Source organism: Eutrigla gurnardus (assembly GCF_963514095.1).
Source record: "Eutrigla gurnardus genome assembly, chromosome: 19".
In the NCBI taxonomy this organism is placed as follows: domain Eukaryota; kingdom Metazoa; phylum Chordata; class Actinopteri; order Perciformes; family Triglidae; genus Eutrigla; species Eutrigla gurnardus.
The window spans coordinates 5,614,018-5,631,847 of record NC_139930.1 but is presented as its reverse complement, the minus strand read 5'-3'; the positions used below and the strand labels follow the sequence as shown (position 1 = coordinate 5,631,847).

General features: G+C 41.8%; 1 protein-coding gene and 2 long non-coding RNA genes across 5 annotated transcripts in view; 1 reads left to right on the top strand and 2 right to left on the bottom strand.

Annotated features, from left to right (window-relative positions):
* Window positions 1–17,830, bottom strand: part of tcf4 (transcription factor 4) — a 210,642-nt gene that overhangs the window by 176,663 nt on the left and 16,149 nt on the right. The gene's annotated exons all lie outside the window — the stretch shown is intronic.
* On the top strand, window positions 13,241–14,228 carry LOC311029901. The gene is made up of 3 exons (XR_014598927.1): window positions 13,241–13,425; window positions 13,863–13,942; window positions 14,067–14,228. It is a non-coding gene; the product is annotated as an uncharacterized lncRNA (long non-coding RNA).
* Window positions 14,320–15,432, bottom strand: LOC311029900. Its single transcript, XR_014598926.1, has 3 exons — window positions 15,271–15,432; window positions 14,663–14,717; window positions 14,320–14,583 (listed from the first exon to the last, which is right to left on the bottom strand). It is a non-coding gene; the product is annotated as an uncharacterized lncRNA (long non-coding RNA).

The window sequence follows — 17,830 nt, the reverse complement described above, 5'->3', positions numbered from 1 at the left end:
CCTTTCACACACACACACACACACACACACACACACACACACACACACACACACAAACACAATACACAAGTGAGAGTTTTGGTGGTGTGATAAGTCAAACATTCCCACTCAGAGGACGACGTAGTAGTCAGCAGAGAGAATCGGTGGCAGCCTTGGCAGAGTGAGAATGCAGCTTGTTAAGGAAAAACATTCTCACTGCTAATTTGCTTCAGTTTGTTTGCCATCAGGCCAATTTGTATTGTTGCAAACCAAACTCTACATCCTAGCACAGATGAGATTCATAAAGTGTGGCTAGAAAACAGCAGCAATCCAATTAATTCACACTTAACATGCTACACATGTGTGAGTGTGAGATTCCGTCCTCTGAGGGCCTGCTGTTTTTTCACTGGTATGCAGTCGTTATATTTTAATATCTCGGTGAGCAAAGCACCGCAGAAATAATCCCCTGGATGGTGTTTTCCGTTCTGACGTGCAGGTAAAACGGTGATGTGAGAACTAAGACTGGAGCAGAGATCGTGACAGAATTTCGAATCTGGTCAAATTAAATTAAATTTTTATAAGAAGCAATTAGCAAATTACACCCTCTTGAAAAAAAAAAACAGTTGCTAGCTTGCCGCTAACATTTCCCCAGAGACAGTTGAATAGTGACCACAGTCATGTGACTCACAAAAATAAGTTTTCCCAAAACAATCACTAAAGAAAAAAAAAACATGAATATTTTGAAGTGACTACATTTCTTTGGAAAGTAATTCAAAGGGCATATTTCACAAGCCCCTCTAAAATTGTTTAGCCATGTAACCTGTCGTAGGTTTCTGCATGATGAAGCTGCTACATAACTCCCCAGCACAGAGGTTCGGCCCACCTGTTTGATATAAAGTGCCATTTTCTAAAATGCCCTTGCTAATCATTGTACCTTATCCAGTATTAATGTTAACATTACCTTTAATTATTACAGCACATCAAAATGTAAATCTCTAATGTGAAATTTTATTCCCATCCATATAAGCAATGTACTTAGCCACATTGTAACAATATGAGAGTACAATACAACCATGCTGCCATCCTCATGAAAACATCCACATCTGAGTTGAAATCATTAACCCTGCCAACCCATCAATAAAATCAGCTAATTCTGTGAAGAAGGCAGCAAGTACTAGCCAATCAGACACTGGGTAGGGGCACGTCTTCAAGGAAGGAAGGAGACCGGAGACTGTCTATGGTACAGACGAGTTCCCGGCATATATATGTCTAGATTGACGTTATTTTAAGTGTTTATCGAGCAGCTACAATGTTAGCATAGCCTAGCACCCAACAATCCAAACTCCATTCAGAAAACAAGCATTTTAAAAACCGTTAGCTTGTCGTCTTGCAGACAGGCCTAACGAAGCATGACTTCAGACATTTTACTCATCACCATCATTATGTAGTTATTTCAGCATCCTTTGTATCTGTTTATTGCAATTACATCACAGCTAAGTCATTTATTTTGGGTTCATCCAGCTGTAGTAAACCAGCTGAAGTGTGTCTTGTTAGATACAGTGAAATTCAACGAGCACCTCTGGAAGATGTCATGAACTACGACAGGACGGCGTTTGGTTTCTGGTATCTGGGACTTCACAACATGTACAAAGCAGCTATAGTGGGGATTTTTCCTGCCGCAGCCCAATTAAAGTAATGTATGAAGTAATTATCTACAGTGTGTGTATTACGTACATTAAGTTAGATGGCGGTCCACTCGTGAAAGCTACGCAATGTACTCCTGTGGACACCACGTTAGTAAAAAGTCACACAAAAACACAAGCAAACGACCAGCAGCTCCCATGTTCAGCAAGGCAAAATTAGTGTTTTGGCAGCAATATGAGGGCTTCACTTCCATGTCAGTCAGGGCCGTCTGACAGCGAGATAATTCTAAATAGCGTACACGTGAACTGATATGGATTTTTTTAGGTAGCTAAAATACAACTTGCTGCTTGCCTCATCCAGAGCAGTAGACTTCTTTGCTCCTGTGCATCAGCGCTGTAACCTACGTCACTGCTTTTCTCGAGCAACTTTTCCATTTGAAAAACCCGCAGACGGGGAAGCTGCAGCCTGATCTTTACATCCAAGTTTCCAGACAGCTCTGCCTGCATGCTCTGCTCAGGAGGTTGGTTTACAACGCGTACAAGTGCAGTGGCAGGGTCTGTCACACAGACAGGCAATGGGTAGTTAATCAAACGCAGACATGCGCACGGACGTCAACACGCTCGCACACAAACCGAGGACTCCAGAGGTTGTCGGGGACCAGATGTCAGAAGGGCACGGCGTGACACTTGACTAAGAACAGGCCTCGCTGGAGTGTGTGTGTGGAGTCAAAATCCGCTGTTCTCTCTAACTTCATTGATCTCAAGAATACACCCACACCCAGTTATGGGTGCCCCCCCCCCCACACACACACACACACACACACACACACACTAAAGTGAAGGCTTCCCCTTTGAAAACCACATAATACATGTCTGGGCACGCACGATGGAGAGCTCTGCTGCTCTCTCTAAACACATTAAAGCAGGTCCGTGAGAGTGTGTGTGTGTGTGTGTGTGTGTGTGTGTGTGTGTGTGTGTGTGTGTGTGTGTGTGTGTGTGTGTGTGTGTGTGTGCGTGCTCCACTGTTCAGGACGACAACAACACTCGTCCAAACACAAACTGAATTACGTTCCAAACAGACCACTGGTCTTCCTGACTGTTTTCAGCTGAGCTCGAGCTCATAAACACCAACTTCATGCAGCATGTGGAGTCATGTGTAGTCGTGAGGACACACAAAAAAAGTCCTGCCGTGCAAGAAGTGTTTTCCTCGTAGACGACACTGTTAACGAGACACCACCAGCTACAAACGAGGTCAGTCAGTGGTCTGCACTATACATAACACAACCGGGAAGATGAAGACCTCTTTGTCTAATTAGGTGGCTAACTTTCGGTTAAATTAATTGAGGCCATCTTCTAATGAGGACCACATATACTCTTATGAGCCCTGATGTTATAATACACATTTATTCAGGTAGGAGGTAGGAATGTGCCAACAAAGAAGCAAAGAAAGAAGGCGGCTATAAGTTAATGTAATATCACACAGCAACCTCCGTGTCTGAAAAGTAAAGCTATGTTGAAGTAAATTAAACCTGCATTCTCTCTACTGGCCATCGGGGGCGACTCCTCTGGTTAGAAAAAGAAGTTTGATAGGCTATGAGAAAATTACCCTACTTATCACGTGATTTATGACATTGGAAACATCCGTTTCTGTGTGTTGATCATAGTAACTTATCAAAATGGTTGGCACAGATAATAAACAAACATTGACATGTAATTAAAAATTATTGAAGGCTTTAGCGACACCTACATGTCCGGTTGTTGTTTTCAACTGCCGTTACTACGAGCAACCACGGACGCATTGGGGCTGAGAGAGCAAAACGCCGGCGGTATAGCTGAAAGCTGTTGAACGTGTTGACTACTGGACAGGTTGCAGCGGCCATTTAAAAACTCAAATAAGTGAAACACATGGGTCTGTGTCTTGGTGTTTGATGTTCTGTACAGGACCACAGATAACATAGTTTGTATCTAGTAAGGTCTGCTGGTAATGTTCTGCTAGTGTCACTAAATGTCGAGCCACCATTTAGAGTCAAATAGACGATAAAGCAGGGTATGGCTTAGGGCGTGGCTACCTTGGGATAATGCCATGCCATTTTTGTTGTTCTTGTTTTACAACTTAAACCCTTTCACAGGTGTTTTCAGTTCATGAAATTTAACATATGACATTTTGATATTTGACATTTCAGTCACCTAAAAGTGTCTTATTCAGCATTCAGTTGTACTTAGCTCCTTCCTCTCTGGACACTTCGGGGCATTTCGATGTCATGGTGACTATGTCCACCTCTTATGAACAGTCAATAGAAACAATGCTAAATACAAACTTTCAAAAGGTTAAGCAAATGCTTCATGAGGTAATAACTTCTGTAATAATGGCAAAAAATTTAAGCACATGTGCACGTTTTGTGATGCTTGCTATGATACAATCTGTAGTTTTGTCTGTTATTACTATCAGGATAAAACAGTCGGGATCAGTCCATTTTTTTTTTAAATAAAAACACTGAGAAGCTAGTTTGATTACTTCTGCATACAAGGTTGGTAAAGGCTGTTAAATCTAATGGAAAGTCAACCATGTGTGTGTGTGTGTGTGTGTGTGTGTGTGTGTGTGTGTGTGTGCGTGTGTGTGTGTGTGTGTGTGTGTGTGCGTGTGTGGCTGTCAGACTCTATAACTGCAGTCATTATGTTAACAGAGACCAGAACCTGCTGCTTCACATTTCACATTATTACTATTAAGAGAGCGGCGGTCTGGTCAACACACACACACACACACACACACACACACACACACACTGAACAAAAACTGCATTCACGTCAGCTCACAAACACAGACAAAATAATAAAATCACGTTGGAAATAGTATTTCAGTAACAGTATTTTTGTAATTTATGGTTGGAAATGATTTGAGGAAACAGTTTAGCATGACCTTTAACCGACTGATTTCCCGAATTGATACGGCAGAGCTAATTTTTTTCTGATACAAATAAAAATCTCTCTTTTTTTTATTTGATTCTATATATTGTGAAACACTCGCTAGTGCAGCGATGCATGTAGTTCGGAGCTGCAGCAGGATCCTGCATCATCATTATCATATAGGAAAATCTGAAGGGCTGTTATTACTGTACCATGTATGGAAGATTTCCTTGTTTCAGTAAACTATCTTTAAATAGATTCAGCTTGAGTTTCAGGTTAGCTCTCTGTCACCCATTCACTCTATTTTCAGTTAACAACCTTTCAGGAGGCTGATTCAATGTGGTTTCATTTCTTTAGAATTAGTTTCTCTTCACTGCATGATGATAGAAACTCATGAGTCAGCCAGAGCAGCATTGTCTTATCAGAATTAGGGATGTACCGATCCAGATTGAAACCGGCTGTTTTTCAGCTGATCAGCCTTGATCGCCTGATCAGACACACAAATAATGTTGGTTCCTCAGTGCTGCTTTGGCATGGATTGAGGTGCTATATAGCACTGTTGCAAAACTGTTGTTGTTAAAAATATGAATCTCCAAGAATAAACACATGTGCATTAATATTCAACCCCCAGCTTCAGTACTTAGTGAAACATCCTTTAGATTTTATAACCTCCAATAAGCGTTTTCGGTAAGTGCTGACAAGCTCCTTACAAGTCTTTTTTGGAATCTTTGCTTGTTCTTCATGTGCCTCTAGCCATTTGACGGCGTCCTTGCTGAAACTGCCTTCTTTAAATCCCACTAAAGATTCTAAATAGGATTTGAATCCAATGACTGAGAAGGCCACTCAAGGACATTCCAGGATCTATTTCTTAACCAAGCATTGGTTGACTGGGATCACTGTCTTGATGGAAAGTCCTATGATCACCAAGATTACATTTTTCAACAAGAGCATCACATTCCTCTTTAAAATGGCCTGGTATTTCTGGGAATCCTTGATGTCAGGTTGCGGTCACGAATGGCAACTCCAGGAAAAAACATCCCCACATCATCAATGGCCCACCTCCGTGCTTGACCGATGGCATTCTTCTGCCATCTGTCATAAGCCCGGCCATTCATAGTAAGACATACCCCTGGACCATGTTTCCAAACAGTTCTAATTTAGTTTCATCAGTCCAGAGAATAGTCTCTCAAAACTCTGCAGTCCTATCCAAATTTGCATCTGGCATTTTGTAGTTGACCTTTGACGTTCCTCGTGGTCCAGAGTGGAGTGCATCTTGGATAGTTGAGAGATACTTTCATCAGGTCATCGTTAAGGTATTTTGCAGTAACACGGGGCGTTTTCTGACCAAGTTGCTATGGGCTCTTTATGAAATGTTCTCCAACAGCCAGGCAGGATTGCCACTGTGCCATACGTTTCAAACTTCCTTACAATGCCCCCAATTATGTCTCTTGGGATTTTTAACTTTTTAGGAAAACTTCCATTCAATGCCCTTTAGGCGCAATTTAATAATTTCCTCTCTCAGCTTTTGTGGAAGCTCATTGGTGCTGCCCATGATTGCAACTCACCTTGAACACCGTCACGGGTGGGGTTTATATATGCATCACAGCTGAAGTAAATCAAGGATCATTATAGAGTTCCCAAAGGCTTAATTATGTTTTAACTCAACTCTAGGCCATAACAAATGAGCAGAAGGTTCTAAAACAGCAATATTATTAAGGGGGTTGAATAATTGTGACATGGCTTTATTCAGAAAATATACTGTTAAACACTAATACAATGTAGCATTCAACTGATGAAGAAGTCATCCAAAGCAAAATCCAGCTCTTGATCAAAAATGTAATTGGTAAAGTAATCTTTGGGAGGTTGAATACTTTTGATTGCTACTGTACACTTAAAGACTCACACACACACACACTCACATTTATGACATGCAGAGCTACAAATGAGAAAGGACTGAGTAAATGTGGAGCAGGGCTGGGGGTAGAGGGTCTGCAGCCTGAGCGTGGGCCGTGTTTGGGACGGAGAACAGTCACTACTTGTTTTATTGCCTCATGATGAACACCTGCAACGAGTGAGGAGGGGAGGGGGGGGTCGAGGGCAGACAAAGGCTCACATCTGAGAGAGAGGTACTGTGGGAACGCCTGTGTGTGTGTGTGTGTGTGTGTGTGTGTGTTTGTGTGTGTGTGTGTGTGTCTCAGGTTACATTCTTACAGACAGGCTGCCAAATGAGACCGTCTGTGCACATGCAGATCGCACGCTACGACACACACGTCTACATATAACGTGGTAGCTTGAAATAAATATTTGCTTAGGCAACATGCCCCAAGTAAATAGACCATATGGCTAAAAGTATGCTTCTTGTGGTGTGGGCACTTGAGCTCCACTGAAGGGAAATCTTAATGCTACAGCATACGATAAAAATTTGGACAACAGAGTGTTGAGAACTTTATGGCAACAGTTTGAAGATTTCCTGCTTCAACATGACAATGCCCACAAAGTCAGGTCATGAGGAAATGGTTTTCGCAGTTTACTGGCCTGCAAAGAGTCCTGGCCTCAACCCAGGCAGCAAGCCCTGGTTCTGGAAAGTGAAGCTAACGCTAAAGTGCCTCATACTCCGCTGGTTGAAGAAAGAAGTCTCATTGCATGGAAGTCTATTAGAAGAAACAATGTTTCATCACAATGACTACGTCCACTTCTTATATACAGTCTCAATGCCATCCAACACCTTTGTGACTGTGAGCCAGAGGTTTTCAACCAGCATCAGTGTTAGAAAGGGATGTTCAACAATCACATATGGGTTTAGTGTTTGGTTGTCCACATCATTTTGGCAATGAAGTGTACTTAACGGAACTTTTTGGGAAATCCTAACAAGAACACAGGCATCCGTTTCGCCTTTGTGAGTCCAGTACAGAACTACAGCCACTAGCTTAGCTTAGCATTGCAGAGAGGAGGAATCGCTTCCGTTAACTCCCAAGGTTGTCTCATTGTAGAGGTAGAAGTGGAAACATTCTGGTTGTAGCTGAAGATATAACTACTGAGCCTGATGACTCTGCACCGCAAAAGTCTCATCAGCGATATATTAATAACCATTTCATCCTGGAGTAAGCTGGACTGGGTTATGAAATGAGTTTAAACCTGCAACCCCACGATGAGGACAGGACTTGTGAGATGGTTGGTCTAGAAGTACTGCAGCTGCTAAATTTCTACACAAGTTACAAAAGGTGAATTAGTCAAAATGTTAGGGATGTTAATTAAGTATTTTACGAGTATTATCCCCAGAAAAAAAGCTCATAAATAGGTTAAAGTCAAAGTTGTGTATGAAGTTCAGGGTACATCCTCACCAGAAGAAGTTAGACTCTCTCAGTCTCAACACTCATTCAGGGAAGGAAAGTGTTTATTGAGGAAACAGGGAGTGGAGCGCCTGCTTTCCTGAAAATATGGCTGTGCCTCATAATGAAGATTAACTGATCTTTGTTCCAGATTCTTGCTTCTAAAACACAGATAATACTTTTTTGAGAGCGTGAGAGAGGTAAAGGAGTGATTTATTTTGGGCAACAAAGTGGTCTTAATCAAATTTCACTGCTCAAACACGCAGAAATACATTCAGTTCACGCTTACAGATTCATTATCTGCCGCACACACACATGCTGAAGTGACAGACCCCTGGTCTCGCCTTGCCTCCCCTCACACAGTCACTGAAGCAATTAGTTCTGCTTCCTCAGTCCGGACTGAAGTATTTAAAACCTCTGGCCGCACCCAGAGCCTTCTGTCTGAAAGAGTTACGCCAGTGGAAAAAGAGAAAAAAAAACCTCTTGGGTCCCTTATATGTACATCCTCACTGTATGTTTAATCAGCTGATGTTTTCAAGAGAATTCAAAGTGGTTTCATATAGAAAAAAGTATTCACTGGTTAGGTCTGACGAAAAACCTCCCAAAAGGAATCTTGGTGAATGATTCAGCAGCCATATTTCCATTAGGAGTTTGACAAACTACTAGGTATCGGCCGATATTTAAAACAAAAAGAAAGCATTTTGTCATTGGTACTGGGACTGTCAAAGTCTGATGCGGTGCATCCTGATGTATGTGCAGGATATTTGCAGATGTTGTCCGTTTCTCTAAAGCAAACGGTGACCCGGAGAGACTGCGGGACTGAAGGAGACAACTTCTTGTTCTAGTGGGACTGGTGAATTCACCTACAGAGAGACTGTAATGGACTTGTAGGGGGGATGTGTTAGGTTGCTGATTTAACACTGACTTTGACACTTAGGGACTCTTAGGAACTGTGCAGTTGTCTTTTATAGATTGTTGTTTTGTGGTAATAAAACATGTAAATGATTTCCAGTTGTGGTTTTAACTCTGCTCACCCCTGACTTTGAAAGAACCTTTTTATGGAGTCCCAGGGAATTACCTTTTAAAAATTCATACTATTCATATTCTAGCATTTATTTAATACAGTATTTATATTGTACACACATATCACCATGTCCTACTGCAAAATAAGGTAAATTGTCTTTAGAACAGATTATTATTGCACTTATTTATGATTTGCATTACCAAATCTTAAATGTATTTAGATTATGCATACATATCCGTATAAGTTATTCTAGGTACAGTCTATTAAAAAAGATAGATAAGATATTTTAAAGTAAGGAAACATACAAATAAAGACACATTTATGAGAAAATAAACCCAGCATTCTTGTCAATAAAAAGCAATGTTTGAGTTGAATGAACACGCCACCTCGCTGGGTTTGATTGCTTTGTTCATGTGAACCCAGTTTGGGTAGTTTTCAACCACAAGAACAAGTCATTCTAACCCAGCAAGAAGGGCTGTTGCAATGGAGTTTTAAACATGAGTGGGAAAAACAGCTATTGAAACTGTGTAGAAAATAACCATTGCATTGGAGTTCATTTGATATGTAAACACCAATGTCCACACTCTTTTAGTCTGGGGCTTTGGCATTGTCCCCATACAGAAATGGTTTGGCGTGGATGAACTTTACTGGTCTTCACAGAGCCCTGATCTCAACACCTTCGGGATAAAGCGGAACGCCGACAGTGAGCCAGCCAACATCAGTGTTGGACCTCACTAAAGCTCTCCTGACTGAATGGGAAGAAATCCCTGCAGCCAGGGTCTAAAATCTGGTGGAAGGCCTTCCCTGAAGAGGAGGCTGTTACAGCAGCAGATTAATGTCTGTGGTTTTGGAATTACATGTTCAATCATCACATATGGGCGATATCCGCATACATTTGGCAATGCAGTGTACGTCGATCATTTCCTGGATCAAGTCTTTTGTTCAATTCATTCCAACCGCCGACTTTGGATTCTGGCAGCCGAGACAATAAAGCACAAATAATGCAAATCTGTTTGTTTGTTTTGCAGAAGTAGGTGTGACATTTTTCCAAATGGTGGTGATTTCTTTCTCAAGCTCCAGTGTTGTAAATCTTGTTGATATACACCTCTGCCTTCCAAGAACACAGCAGCAGGGAAACAACTTCATAAAGCCGCATTTATTGGATAATTGGTCCTTCAAATGGCTTCAAGCTGTCGATGGATGGCCATCCAACAGGCAGCAGGCCGGAAAATGGGAGAGCGGAGGAAAGTCTAGGGGGAAGGAAAAAAACAAAAAACAAACTAATGTCCTCTTTAACGTCCTCTTAACCAAAGGCTAAAAACACTGTGTGGAAGTGAGGGTTTCACCCTGAAGTTATTGCAGACACAAAGCTGTCAAATAAGACAAACAGCCTTAAATACTAAACAGTAGTTCTCAACTTTTTCAATTAACATTCCATTGTGATGCATGGGTAATTCAGCATGCTGCCGCCAGTCTAGACGATTAAAAAAACATAATTTAGACTCGGAATCAGGTCTTTTCGAGGCTTTGAGGTTTCAAGGTTGTCACAGCGAGTTCAAGTCACATCATGTCTGTCAAAGTCAGGTATCCTCAAAGTCACAAGGGATTCGAGACCAAGTCCAAAACAAGTTGTCTGTTTGTCAGAGTGTGTCAAGTTAAGACTTGATATATTATCATTAAGTTATTTTAGACAGGTTTCAGTCCGTCAGTTATCAGGTTCTTTAGGGCAGGTCCAAGTAAAGTCTCAAATAATTGACAAAAATCCATGTCAATTCAATTCTCACCAAGGTTCAAGCCAAGTCTGAAGTTTATAAAGACAAGTCCAAGAGAATGATCAAGTTTGTTTGTAAAGTCAAAGTCAAGTTTTCCAAGACAAAGCCAAGTCAATTCTTTCAGAGTAAATGTCTTTAGAGTAAGTCTAGTCACATCTGAAGTGATCTGCAACAAGTCCAAGACAATGATCAAGTTCTTTGGGGGTAAGCCAGGTTCAAAGAGATTTGACATTTCAAGTGTGAGGTCCAGACATTTTGAGGTAAGTCCAAGTCAATTCTTATGTCCTTTAGAGTAGAGTCATGTCTGAAGTGAACAGAGACTATCAGATTTTCACTGCACCATTATTGTTGCCAAAAAACTCAATATACCCTTACTATCGCGATACCAAAAGCATTTTTCTGAAATGTTATGTGTATTCCGATTTTTGCATTGACTTTGAATGCTATTGTGTCATGGAAATAGGCTGCTTCGTGTTTGGTGTAAACACAGCATATGAGGTGCTGGAGTATTTACACAATAATGTCATGTGTATTATTAACAATATATGAATATATATATGTATTTTTTTTACATATCACAGTCATCATCAATATGACGAAACCTGTTCAAGTGCAAGTATATTCCCAAGACTTGTGAAGCAAGCTAAGCCAAGTTTAAAGGTTTCATGAGTAAAATGTATTTCAAGAGAAAAGCCCTTTCAGTCCTAGAATGCACAAATACGTCGTTGTTTCCATTACTTTTTTTAAAGCTCTATTAACGGTTCTCCAGCATCACTAAGACAAAAGTCTTTTGATTCATATCCAAGGTGTTGGGCTGAAGTTCAAGTCTCAAGTTTGCTCTAAAATATAAATGTCGATATTCACACCAACCGTGATCATATTAGCTATATTGTTTCACTACCAAAAAATGTGAAAGTGAAGGCGGCTTGTTATCCAGTTTGAGCTGGCGTAAGTTTACAGAGTGAGTGGGATGAGACAGAAGGAAAAGAGGGAGAGGATGGCGAGAAGGAAAGGACGGAAAAAAGAACGAAGACTGAAAAGAGGAAAAAGTGAGAGAGAGAGAGAGAGAGAGAGAGAGAGAGAGAGAGAGAGAGAGAGAGAGAGAGAGAGAGAGAGAATGTTTGGAGTGAGGAGTTCTCGCTATTCAGAGTCCTGACAGTGTGGAATGTGAGAGGGGAGATCAATGTGGTCACACACACACACACACACACACACACAGCCAGATGTCCTTTAGCCAATGAGGACGAAGCGGTCTGGTCTCCTCAGGTCAACCCACATGTGTCTCACACACAGTCAAGATCTGACCCTCTCATCAGCTTTCCTTCTTACATTCACTGTCTGTTTGCCAAAATCCACTATTTTATCAATGAAAGCTTCACACTTTGCAGCTCACTTCCCCTGAGCAAGGCACTACCAGGGTTAGAGGCTCAAATCCTTAGCACAAGGCACTCACACTGCCTGGGTTAGAGGTTCAAATACATAGAGCAATGTACTCACACAGTCACGGTTAAAGGTTTGAATGCTTAGAGAAAGGCACTCACACTACCAGGGTTAGAGGTCCAAATCCCCTGAGTAAGGCTCTAACACTACCAGGGTTAGAGGCTCAAATCCTTACAGAAAGGCACTAACACTGCCAGTGGTAGAGGTTCAAATTCCCTAAGCAAGGCACTAACACTGCCAGTGGTAGAGGTTCAAATTCCCTAAGCAAGGCACTAACACTGCCAGTGGTAGAGGTTCAAATTCCCTAAGCAAGGCACAAACACTACCAGGGTTAGAGGTTTAATAGAAATCTGCTGGTTCAAATATATAACGTTTTCAGGCCAAGGACCCCCAAGGCGTATAGAGACCCAGTGGAGGGACCCCCTATTACATATCCTATAAAACTGTGTTGCTTATTAAACTAACAATAATGTGTAGTGCAGCCTGTAGTGCCATGTATAACAGTACTTTGTAATGATGTATGTATAAAATGCTAAGCGACAATTTCTCAACACAATATTAAACAAACAGGAAGAGTTATATGTGCTTAATATAGTTTGTATTCATGTAGAGATGTATTTTTGGACATTTATGGAAGTAAAAAAACTTTGGGATCAAATCATGTTGGGGACCCCCTGCAGTAATTCTGTGGACCATTCCTGATGTGCCTTTTAGAAAGCACTTAACCCAACAGTTGTAGAATGTACAGTGACTGTAACAAGCAGTGTGTGATTCAGCGTGTTAAAGGGGCCCTATTATGAAAAATCGACTTTTCCATGTTTTTCAACCCTAAAATGGGTCCCTGGGGTGTCAATAAGTCCCCACAGTATCAGAAAAGACCACCATCTCCCTTTTTCACTTTCTCAGTTTGAAAGAAATCCTCCCGATAAACGAACGGTTTGCAGAATGTCCACTAAATGACGTCAGCACCGAATTTTGCTGTGCCTTATATGGGTCATCTCGGCTCATTAGAATCGCTCCACCTGTGTGGTCCCGCCCACATAATCCCCATACCTGTTGGCTGTCAGTGTGATGTACAAACCAGTGGACCAAAATGCCAAAATCAACGGAAAGCGAGTTGGCAGTCCAATTGCTGATATTTACTGGCATCGTCGGAGCATCTACGATGGAAATGTGCGCACACGCGTCCGTAAAGAGTGTTTGTGTGTGCGACGCAATTCACCGACAGGAGCTTTGACAACATGGGTCGCTACAGCTCAGGATATGCCTCTAACCTGAGGCTAAAGTTTGGATCAGTACCGACAGTCCGAGAGCCAACCACAGACACTGAAGCGGTAAGTTACTAAATATTATGTAATATGCTGTGTTACAGTTTACCGTTGCTTTCTTAGCATTGGTGTGTTAGCATTGGCGTGTTGCGCTAAAGTTAGCATTGGCGTGTTGCGTTAAAAGCTTCCATTGTATTGATGTTGAGGACCGTTAACGTTACGTAGTACTGCGGGGGCCCAAACCTGTAAAATAACGCTAGACATCAGTTTGCTTGGGAACATTTTGTAGCTCGAATGCGGCAGCAAGAGCAGCTGATCTGTGTTTGTTTACACTCCGATGCAAAGACGACGTCACCAAACGTTTGTTTTTGCACCGCTAACGAAGGGATTTTACGAGCTATTGGTGCGTCACAACATCAGTTATAGTGAAATAGTAACGTGTTCCACATTTCAGATGTAGTTGTAAACTCTGACTGTCTGTCTGACTGTCTGTCTGCTTACAGAGCAGCAGCTAACATCAGCGTCCCACACCGACCCACCACAGCTACTGTTGGCAGTCAGCTGTCTAGGAGGACAGGTAAAGGTGTGTAGCCTGACATGTAGCCTACCTGAGATCAGGTTTAACAGCAACTACTAGTAGTTGTGCAGATGTGTATTTCTATTATGTGATATCATGGGTTTCATTCCTCCATACAACTCTGTTACAGCTACTGTGTCCTGCAAGGACTTTGGTGGCAGCCATGGTTCCAGACCCGTTTCACAACCACTCCAATAAGGAGACCATCACAGAGAGCTCGCCTGGACCCGGTAGAGGAGGAGGATACTTCGGAGGGCAGCTCTTCCTTGACTTCAGAAGAGCTTGATATGATCCTGCAGAGTCGGCCACAAACAGTTTGCGTTTGTGTTCTGATATAACTGTGAATTTCAACTGCTGATTAATTTGACAATAAAGTCTTTACAGTAATTGTAAAATGTGTCATGGTTAATATTACTGAAGTAATGGTCAGGAAGACTGCATAATATGTTGCATAGAGGGATTTATTTTTATAAAACACAATTGATAAACAAACAACAGACTGCTGTATTCCTCTTACGTGTAAAGCACCATAACCAGCTGTATATTTCATGCGTTTTGGAGAGAGAACATTCAGACAGACAGTTCCAACCAGGATGTCCCACCATGCATGCCTCTTCCTCCTCCAGCTGCTGCATCCGTCTTCTTACCTAGTGTGAATCATGATAATCGTCATGTTATGTGAATAATAATCTCAACAGACAACTTGGTGTAACAAAGTAACATTACCTGTGGTGTCTCCATGCAGCAGACGTGTTCAGTGTCTGAAGGCCCACATGGTCACCTAGATGAATATAGTACAGAATTTGAGCATTTCAACAACAAATCTTGTTAATATGGTAACCTGACTGACTTTGCTGACAAGCTGAGGTGTAAACCTCATGTTTGAATTTTGTAACAGTAAGTTTAGCACATAATGTTGAGATGGAGCACAATCACGTTTATAAAACACAGCACACAGCCTATAATTCACAATTCAGCACATAATTCTGGAGGACGACATGATACTGACCAAATCCTGTTGCTTGTATATCTTTATGTGTAGAGGATGACGTTTTTAATCCCATTAATGTGATGTAAACAAACTGCCCGCATACAGGATGCTGTTTTCATTGGGTTTTCATCCGTTTAAATATAATGTTCCCCATTTGGAAAACATGCAACAATGAACTGTCAACAACACGGCACTACTAACGATATTAATTGTTGCCGAAAATAGCTCACAGATACGTTACTTATAGAGCGAAGAACGCAGCATTAGCGTCATTGTGGCTAGCGCTAGCTACGCTAACACATCGAGTTACCGTCCAAAACGTTACACAGACATGTTAACTAACCATCCAGGTTCGTCCTGCTGCATCCGCGGCGTCGGAACTTCTACAGGAGCCGGTCCTGGTTCTGGGTCGGAGTCCGGTTCGAAGCGGTACGGCTGGACCGCTGTTAGTTTGTAGCGTAGAACCATAACCATGGCAACAAGCTGGACGCGGACAGCATGGGGCGGAGAGACACAACCACTTCCTCAGTAGGAGCGGGGTCAGGGGTCATCTCATTAGCATAAGGCTACACCCCGACAGAATCACCCGTTTGAAAAAGTGGGGTAAAAGAGCTGAAAATGAGGAGTGTGATCCACTCCGAAATACATGTTCCGAATGTTTTTTCCAGTTGAGGAATTCAAAGACCAGGTTTGGAGACATCAATAACTTATATTAACTTGTGGAAAAATAGCATAATAGGGCCCCTTTAAAAAGTATGCGAAAAAAACATGAAAAAATCAAAATATGTAATGAGTCTAAAGAAATAAATGTTAAAAACAAATAAAGACAATAAAACATGGATAATAAAACAACTGTTATTCTAACTTCAGTTTAAACCAATCAAAATGAATAATCTAGTCACAAAAAAAAGAGAATCCACAACATCAGGTCAAAGAACTGGATTAGCTCTAGATTTGTAATACTGAAGCTGTCTTGCTCAAGAGCACTTCAGTGTTTTACCCCCCCCCAAAAAAAAAAAAACACCAACAAAAACACCAATTAAACATCAGGGAAGATCCAAATCAGCACAAAACAGCCAGAGATGGTGGCATAAATGTACTGCTGATATTGTTGTGTGTGCGTGTGTGTGTGTGTGTGTGCATGTGAGAAAGCATGTTTTTGCAGTGTATTCTTATTTTTACACTGATGAACATGCACATGCACTCGATCTCAACATGCATGCACACTTCTTCCCTTTACTCTCCATTTTCTATCTCTCCGTGAACACACACTTACAGTAACACACACACACACACACACACACACACACACACACACACACACACACACACGCACACACACTAATACACTCTGTCTGGCCCGTCACAAGACCAGATGGCACTAGGGGTGTTCCAGACAATCTACACTCTGTGTGTGTGCGTTTGTGCACGTATATCACTATTTGTGTGTGTGTGCAGGGAAAAGGGGGGGGTTGGTTGGAAAATATATCTCCTCCTCCTCACACACACTCTCTCTCACACACACACACACACACACACGCACACTCACACACACACACACACAGGAACTTGGCAGTGCAACTCTGGTGCCAGCTCTGCCAAAGACTGAGAATAAAACAAAAGCCGGAATGAACCATCGTGCTGCTTCTCTCCGCTATCCCGCCCCTCACTCTGAAACAGATGGTTTAACCCGCTGATCTCGGCGGTGTGACGGTTCAGTGTGTCTCTGGCAAGTCAACTCGCAGCACATTTGTACGTTAAACACCTTTTGACAAAGAGATTCCGCTGCCATACAAAGACGATATGTGCAAAACTGGCAAATCTGCGTCATTGGTGAATAAAACTGAAGGAAGAGAGGAAGCATAGGACGAGGATCGGGAGGAAACGGGATGTTTTTATTTTAGGATATGCAAAGATAAGCTTGATATCACAAAAAAAATCTTGTTTCGATGTTGGGAGAAAAAATGAAATATGAGAAAACTGCATTGCATGTGAAAAACATCGTGCAAAAGTGCAGATCTCTGCCAGGTGTGGCTCCCTCTCGCCTCCCAAACAAAGAAGAGTTCATTCTTACTTAACTATCCCGCTGACTCCCTTACAGGCAAGATAACAAAAAGGGGGATTTATTGATCTTGTATCATGCCTAATTTTAGGGGGTTGTAACATCAGGTATGGAATTAATCTGCAGATGCTCTGGTTGAAAATGAGACCCAGCTGTTCTATGGCTGGCCATTTCAGGACAAAGATGTGACCTGAAAGACCAGGTCATCATATCCTCCCTCCATGTCTTCCTGCTCTTCATCAGCTCTTCCTTTACCAAATCCCTCTCTCAGAGGATGCAGAATAATTATCCATTTGGACTCACTTTGTGCTTGATTTGCACTCCTTTCATTGACAGCCTTATGGCAGTCACTGGGGGTATAGCAATACCTGAACCCTTCGCTACAAAACGGTATGCAACACCCTTTCTGTTCACCCTGTGAACCAAACATTTGTTTTTTATGACTTGAACATGTGGAAGACAAATTCTGGAGCAAAAGTTTTATTTTTACTAAAGTTTAGCGCACCAGTTGTCACGTATAGCATGCCGGTTGGTCAAGCCGGGTTAATCAAGCTAAACGGACCATGATTTGTTGTTATTAATGAATTATGGCCAATGAGCAACTGTTGGATGTTTGATTGTACCGTAATCCTACCGAACAACTCCAATAGCCACTGTCAACAGCTGTTCAACACTGCAGATTATCTGTATACGAATGGAAAACGAGTCAGGGATGTAAGAACCATGTTGGTGGTACATTATGAGCCTGAAGGCATCCCAAAACTCCCAAAGACATAACTGATTATGAGCATTATAAGTATTATTAGACGGGCAACTCAAGCGCATGTTATGGATGATGACA